The sequence below is a fragment of the Halichoerus grypus genome, chromosome 1 (assembly GCF_964656455.1).
Source record: "Halichoerus grypus chromosome 1, mHalGry1.hap1.1, whole genome shotgun sequence".
In the NCBI taxonomy this organism is placed as follows: Eukaryota; Metazoa; Chordata; class Mammalia; order Carnivora; family Phocidae; genus Halichoerus; species Halichoerus grypus.
The window spans coordinates 133,691,473-133,698,657 of NC_135712.1; the positions used below are offsets into that span (position 1 = coordinate 133,691,473).

At 37.1% G+C, this 7,185-nt stretch overlaps 1 pseudogene; it reads left to right on the plus strand.

Moving 5' to 3' along the window:
• Window positions 1-3,123: 3,123 nt before the first annotated feature.
• Window positions 3,124-3,967, plus strand: LOC118542117 (small ribosomal subunit protein eS1 pseudogene; annotated as a pseudogene).
• The last annotated feature ends 3,218 nt before the right edge of the window (window positions 3,968-7,185 follow it).

The following is a 7,185-nucleotide window of genomic DNA, read 5'->3' on the forward strand; positions in this document are numbered from 1 at the left end:
GCACATACCCTCCCCAATGTCTATCACCCAGCCCCATCCCTCCCAACCCCCACCACTCCAACAATCCTCAGTTTGTTTCCTGAGATTAAGAATTCCTATTCTTTTTGTATTTTTATATAGACCTTAATTTTTCACTGAACTTAAGACCATTCAAATTTAAACTCATTATTTTCTCACAGAAATACATTTCTTCTCTTATGTAAATTCTATACAAGAAAGAAATATGTTTCCCTTCTGCATAATTTCATTTCCAATCCTAGCAGGTGCCAGCATGTAGTAAGCATATAATAAATGTTGTAGAATGACTAAATGAATGAAAACTCATTTTAAATTTTGTTTTCTTACATCTCTAACTAGGTATCTTCAATTACCTCCATTGGATTTTCTTTCTCTGCCACCAGTTAAATGTTGTTCCTCTGGTTTATCCTGGGCCTTCTATGCATTTCACTCCAAACTCTCCCTGTTTTCTCTTAGCCATGACTGTAACTATTCTATTTATACTGGTGATTACTTATGTTTGGATTTCTAGTTCCAAATTTTATATAAAGCTCCAGACTCACATTTTCAATTGCCTACTATGCACCATCAGAGTCTCACTCTGGCTCCTAAAATTTAACACTTACCATATCCAACAATTTCTTCTCCACCATCCATTACAATCTGGTCTCCATCTTTTGCTCCCTATCCTGGATTATGGAATTACTACCCATCGAACTGTCCATGATGCACTCTCCCTCCATCTCCCCCTATCAGGGAATTAGTCACCAATCCTGTTGTCCAATTCATAGAATTTAAAATCCAGTTGCCTTTGTAGGTCAAGTGCTTCTATCTGATCAATAATTCCTTTTTTCCCCCATTTCCTCATTGCAAGACTGTCCCACCTGATCTTCCTGTCATCATTCCTTCCCATTTTAGTCCATCTTCCATATTCCCTTATTATCTAGATGATTATCTTCCTAAAATTCAAACTTGGCTATATATCTCTCTTGAACAAAACCTTTTTATTTTTGTCTCCTATTATCTACACACAGAAGGACCTCACAACCTATTTTTCTAGACTTAACTCACAACTCCTCTCCTCCACCTTTAACTTCTATAATGAGCAGTGGCAGGCTGTCTATTAATAAACCCAGTGGAATTATTTTATCTATTTCTGAAACTGCTGTCTCCTTTAATGCCTTTTTGTATATTTTTAGAGAAATATATATATTTCCCTCTGCCTGGAATGGCTTTCTGCCTCATCTTTGCCTGAGGAATCATTCAATACTTCTTGCACATGGATATTCACAGCTTATCTGTAGGTTCTAATATAAAAACACATGTATAAATCTATCATTATTTGAGAAAGTTATTCTCTTGCAAATCTTCTACCTTCCAGAGGGGAGATGTATGAAAATAAGGGGACATAATCAAATAAATCAATCCTGCTAATTAGTAGCATCGCAGGTTGGAGTCTGGCCAGTCTCACACCTAGCTTAGGAGCAGCTCAAATTCTATTTCTGCTCTGATACTTTCTTACCAGGCAGTCAGTGACTTTCTGTATTTCCTTTGTATTTGGTTCAGAGTCCCATTAAAGCACATATTAAATAGTTTTCTAGTCATTGGTTGACATGTCTACTGAAATGTGATTTTCTTATGGACAAATCCAATTCATCTTTATATCCCTGGATATATAGTTTACTCTAAATTCATTTCTTTTGAATGAGTAAATTTAAAAGGACAAAGGAGTGAGGGGTATGTTGAAGACCTGTGAATGAAAAAAAGTGTTCTTGATAGCTCTCTAGTTTCTTGGTTATATATTTCTAGAGGGTAGACTATACCTGCCAAGCTAAAAATTTTTAATAAAGAGTTCCTTTCAAAGGAAGTCTCTAAAATAGCAGCATTTCTTATGTTTACAGGTTGAGATTTCAGTTTATATGGATCAGAATTTTTGTTCAGGAGCCTTTAAGTAACCTCATGTATGGAGATTAGCTTTTCATGGACCCTTTTGTGGCATGAGCAAAGCCACAACTCCCGTGATCCCTGGTATGTAAAATTGCTAAGTGGGAAGGAGAAGGAGGACTTTGCCCAAGAATCTCAGGGTCTACTTGGAAGTAAATGAACAAACAATGCTTTCCCCTTTTCTCATTTAATATAAGAGAGTATTTTTATTTAAAATTCTTGCCATGGAAGGTACTGTGAAAATAATATTTTAATCATCAGATCATTTATTAAAAGGTACGCTATTGGCCCAAGTGTTAGTCTCTACCCTTTAAAAACATAAAATCCAAGAACTTGAGAGCTATCAAGAATAAGTTTTTGTTTTTGTTTCTTAATTTCAGTGTTAGGGAGATGTACTTTAGTGAAGTACAGCTCTCCAACAAAGACTGATGGCAGGCATGTTTATTAAGTGTCCTAGAAACACATCATCTTAGGGAGGCAAGAAATCTAAACTGGAGTAACCTGAGTTACTAAGGGCAAATGTAGGTTTAACTGTGGCTACTTCTGGCACTTGCTCTAAATCCAGAAACTTGGCAAGAAATTTACTTTGGGGAATACTAGCTGTATATGTGAGTACAAACTATAACAGCTATAATTTGGGGCCCACAAGTGGCACCACATTAGGAACTATGTTAGGCATATGGACCTGGTATTACCCTGTGGACAAATTTCCAAAGGACTGTGTAGAATTCTGCTCCAAGAATAATAGCAGTAGTACTTCTACTCCAGATCCTTCTACTCTTGCTGTCAGGAGAAAATCAACTTACCTTTGGACTGGGTAAGCTTACTCTGGGATTCCTGGATAATTAAAGGGCAGGGAAAATGAGTCTTGATGGGGACTGGTGAGCTCTCTGCTAATAAGTCATGAAGAATTTGAATGATTAATTAAAGAACAGAGATGGTATATTTGCTCTCTGCTGTTGTGGTGAGGCTCATACTAGTTAAATAGAGTACTTTGTAGAACTACTTTTGATACTTTGTAGAAGTCCAATGGTGTGACATCTTTTAGTAAAATCATACAGTTATGAGTGCTCAATAAGTGAAAAATACTATACACATGAGAGAAGCTTTATAATAGATTATTAGTATAATTAGAATTTACATAAGAATATTTGTGAACCTTTTGGCTCCCTGAGCAGCACCATGGCAGTCGGCAAGAACAAGCACCTTACGAAAGGCAGTAAAAAGGGAGCCAAGAAGAAAGTGGTTGATCCATTTTCTAAGAAAGATTGGTATGATGTGAAAGCCCTAGCTATGTTCCACATAAGAAATATTGGAAAAACATTAGTCACAAGAACTCAAGGAACCAAAATCGCATCTGATGGCCTCAAGGGTTGTGTTTTTGAAGTGAGCCTTGCTGATCTGCAGAATGATGAAGTTGCGTTTAGAAAATTCAAGCTAATTACGAGGATGTTCAGGGCAAAAACTGCCTGACTAATTTCCATGGCATGGATCTTAGCCGTGACAAAATGTGCTCCATGGTCAAAAAATGGCAGACCATGATTGAAGCTCATGTTGATGTCAAGACTACCGATGATTATTTGCTTCCTCTATTTTGTGTTGGTTTTACTAAAAAACGCAATAATCAGATTCGGAAGACCTCTTATGCTCAGCACCAACAGGTCTGTCAAATTCGGAAAAAGATGATGGAAATCATGACCCAAGAGGTGCAAACAAATGACTTGAAAGAAGTGGTCAATAAATTAATTCCAGACAGCATCGGAAAAGATATAGAAAAGGCTTGTCAGTCTATTTATCCACTCCATGATGTCTTCGTTAGAAAAGTAAAATGCTGAAGAAGCCCAAGTTTGAACTCGGAAAGCTCATGGAGCTTCATGGTGAAGGTAGTAGCTCTGGAAAAGCTACTGGGGATGAGACCAGTGCTAAAGTTGAACGAGCTGATGGATATGAGCCACCAGTCCAAGAATCTGTTTAAAAGTCAGACATTTAATGGTGACAAATAAAAAATCATATTTGTGATGTTTAAAAAAAAGAATATTTGTGAAAATATTATAATAGCAGTTACTCTCAGTGAAATTATTCTAAACCATGTAAATGAAATAAACTTACGAACATTATTTCTCTGATCTTGTACAAGGGAGCTGTCTTGGGTATAACTCTATAATAAACCATTTATCCAAGGCTTTGAGGCAGATGTGCTTAAGTCTGAAATGCAAATAACACATATTTAGAGGTAAAACATATTCTAACTAGGAGAAAAAAGGCAAGACTTTTGTTGTCATTCATGACCCATTTAATCCTATTGCTTTACATTCATTATGAATGTCTCTGAATGGTGCCAAAATAGACAGGTGAAAAGGGGAAGATTAAATCATGTTCAACCAACCACTTGTTTGCCCACACTGTGCCAAAAATAAACATGCCTTTAATTATTTTTTCTTCAGCGAGTTGGCTGATTTTTTTCTATTCTCATTCTTATTTTTTTCTTCCTTCTTTGCTTTGAATTTAGTTTGCTCTCCTTTTCCAGTTTCTTAAGGAATTAGGTTATTTATTTGAAGTCTTGTTTCTTTTCTAATGTAGGTGTTTAAAGTTATAGATTTCCATTTAAGCACTGCTTTCACTGCATTCCATAATTTCAATAATATATAAAAACATGCTCCTATAATAGTTTCACTTTCCTCCCTCCTTTATACATTTGTCACAAATTATATCTTTATACACTGTGTGCACACCAACTTTGATAAATATTGTATTATGCAGTTGCCTTTTAAATTAAATAGTAAAAAAAGGAGTTAAAAACAAAAAAATAGATTTACACTTTCTATTTACCGATGTAGTTATCTTTACCAATACTCTACCTCTTCATGTGGTTTCAGGTTACTGCCTGTTGTCATTCATTTCTGGCAGAAAGATTTCTTTAGATTTTCTTCTAATGCAAGGCTGCTAACGACAAAAAATATTAGTTATTTTTTGTCTGCAATTTTTAAAATTTTCCTTTATTTTTGAAAAATAGTTTTGCCAGAAATAGGATTCTCAGTTGACAGTTCCTTTCAGAACTTTGTGTCATCCCACTATCTTCTTGCCTTCATGATTTCCTATGTGAAATCAGCTGTTATTGTTATTGAGGATCGCTTATATGTAATGAGTCACTTCTTTTTATTTTTTCATTTTTTTATTATGTTAATAACCATACATTACATCATTAGTTTTTGATGTAGTGTTCCATGATTCATTGTTTGCATATAACATGCAGTGCTCCATGCAGAACGTGATCTCCTTAATACCCATCACCAGGCTAACCCATCCCCACAGCCCCCTCCCCTTTACAACCCTCAGTTTGTTTTTCAGAGTCCATAGTCTCTCATGGTTCATCTCCCCTTCCGATTTCCCTCACTTCATTCTTCGCCTCCTGCTATCTTCTTTTTTTTTTTTTAACATATAATGTATTATTTGTTTCAGAGGTACAGGTCTGTGATTCAACAGTCTTACACAATTCACAGCGCTCACCATAGCACATACCTGCCCCAATGTCTATCAGCCACCCCATCCCTCCCACCCCCCACCACTCCAGCAACCCTCAGTTTGTTTCCTGAGATTAAGAATTCCTCATATAAGGGAGATCATATGATACATGTCTTTCTCTGATTGACTTATTTCGCTCAGCGTAATACCCTCCAGTTCCATCCACGTCGTTGCAAATGGCATGATTTCATTCCTTTTGATGGCTGTATAATATTCCATTGTATATATATATACCACTTCTCCTTTATCCACTCATCTGTTAATGGACATCTTGGCTCTTTCCACAGTTTGGCTATTGTGGACATTGCTGCTATAAACTTCAGGGTGCACGTACCCCTTCGGATCCCTACATTTGTATCTTTGGGATAAATACACAGTAGTGTAATTGCTGGATTGTATGGTAGCTCTATTTTCAACTTTTTGAGGAACCTCCATACTGTTTTCCAGAGTGGCTGCACCTGCTTGCATTCTCACCAACAGTGTAGGAGGGTTCCCCTTTCTCTGCATCCCCACCAACATCTGTCGTTTCCTGACTTGTTAATTTTAGCCATTCTGACTGGTGTGAGGTGATATCTCATTGAGGTTTTGATTTGGATTTCCCTGATGCCGAGCAAAGCTGAGCACTTTATCATGTGTCTGTGGGACATTTGGATGTCTTCTTTGGAAAAATGTCTGTTCATGTCTTCTGCCCATTTCTTGATTGGATCATTTGTTCTTTGGGTGTTGAGTTTAAGAAGTTCTTTATAGATTTTGGATACTAGCCCTTTATCTGATATGTCATTTGCAAATATCTTCTCCCATTCTGTCAGGTGTCTTTTAGTTTTGTGGACTGTTTCTTTTGCTGTGCAAAAGCTTTTTATCTTGATGAAGTCCCAGTAGCTCATTTTTGCCCTTGCTTCCCTTGCCTTTGGAGATGTTTCTAGGAAGAAGTTGCTGCGGCTGAGGTCGAAGAGGTTGCTGCCTGTGTTCTCCTTTAGGATTTGGATGGACTCCTGTCTCCCATTTAGGTCTTTCAACCATTTGGAGTCTATCTTTGTGTGTGGTGTAAGGAAATGGTCCAGTTTCATTCTTCTGCATGTGGCTGTCCAATTTTCCCAACACCATTTGTTGAAGAGACTGTCTTTTTGCCATGGATGTTCTTTCCTGCTTTGTCAAAGATGAGTTGACCATAGAGTTGAGGGTCCATTTCTGGGCTCTCTATTCTGTTCCATTGATCTATGTGTCTGTTTTTGTGCCAGTACCACACTGTCTTGATGATGACAGCTTTGTAATAGAGCTTGAAGTCCGGAATTGTGATGCTGCCAGCTTTGCTTTTCTTTTTCAACATTCCTCTGGCTATTCGGGGTCTTTTCTGGTTCCATACAAATTTTAGGATTATTTGTTCCATTTCTTTGAAGAAAGTGGATGGTATTTTGATGGGGATTGCATTGAATGTGTAGATTGCTCTAGGTAGCATTGACATCTTCACAATATTTGTTCTTCCAATCCATGAGCATGGATGTTTTTCCGTTTCTTTGTGTCTTCCCCAATTTCTTTCATGAGTATTTTACAGTTTTCTGAGTACAGATCCTTTGCCTCTTTGGTTAGATTTATTCCTAGGTATCTTATGGTTTTGGGTGCAATTGTAAATGGGATCGACTCCTTAATTTCTCTTTCTTCTGTCTTGTTGTTGGTGTATAGGAATGCCACTGATTTCTGTGCATTGGTTTTATATCCTGCCAC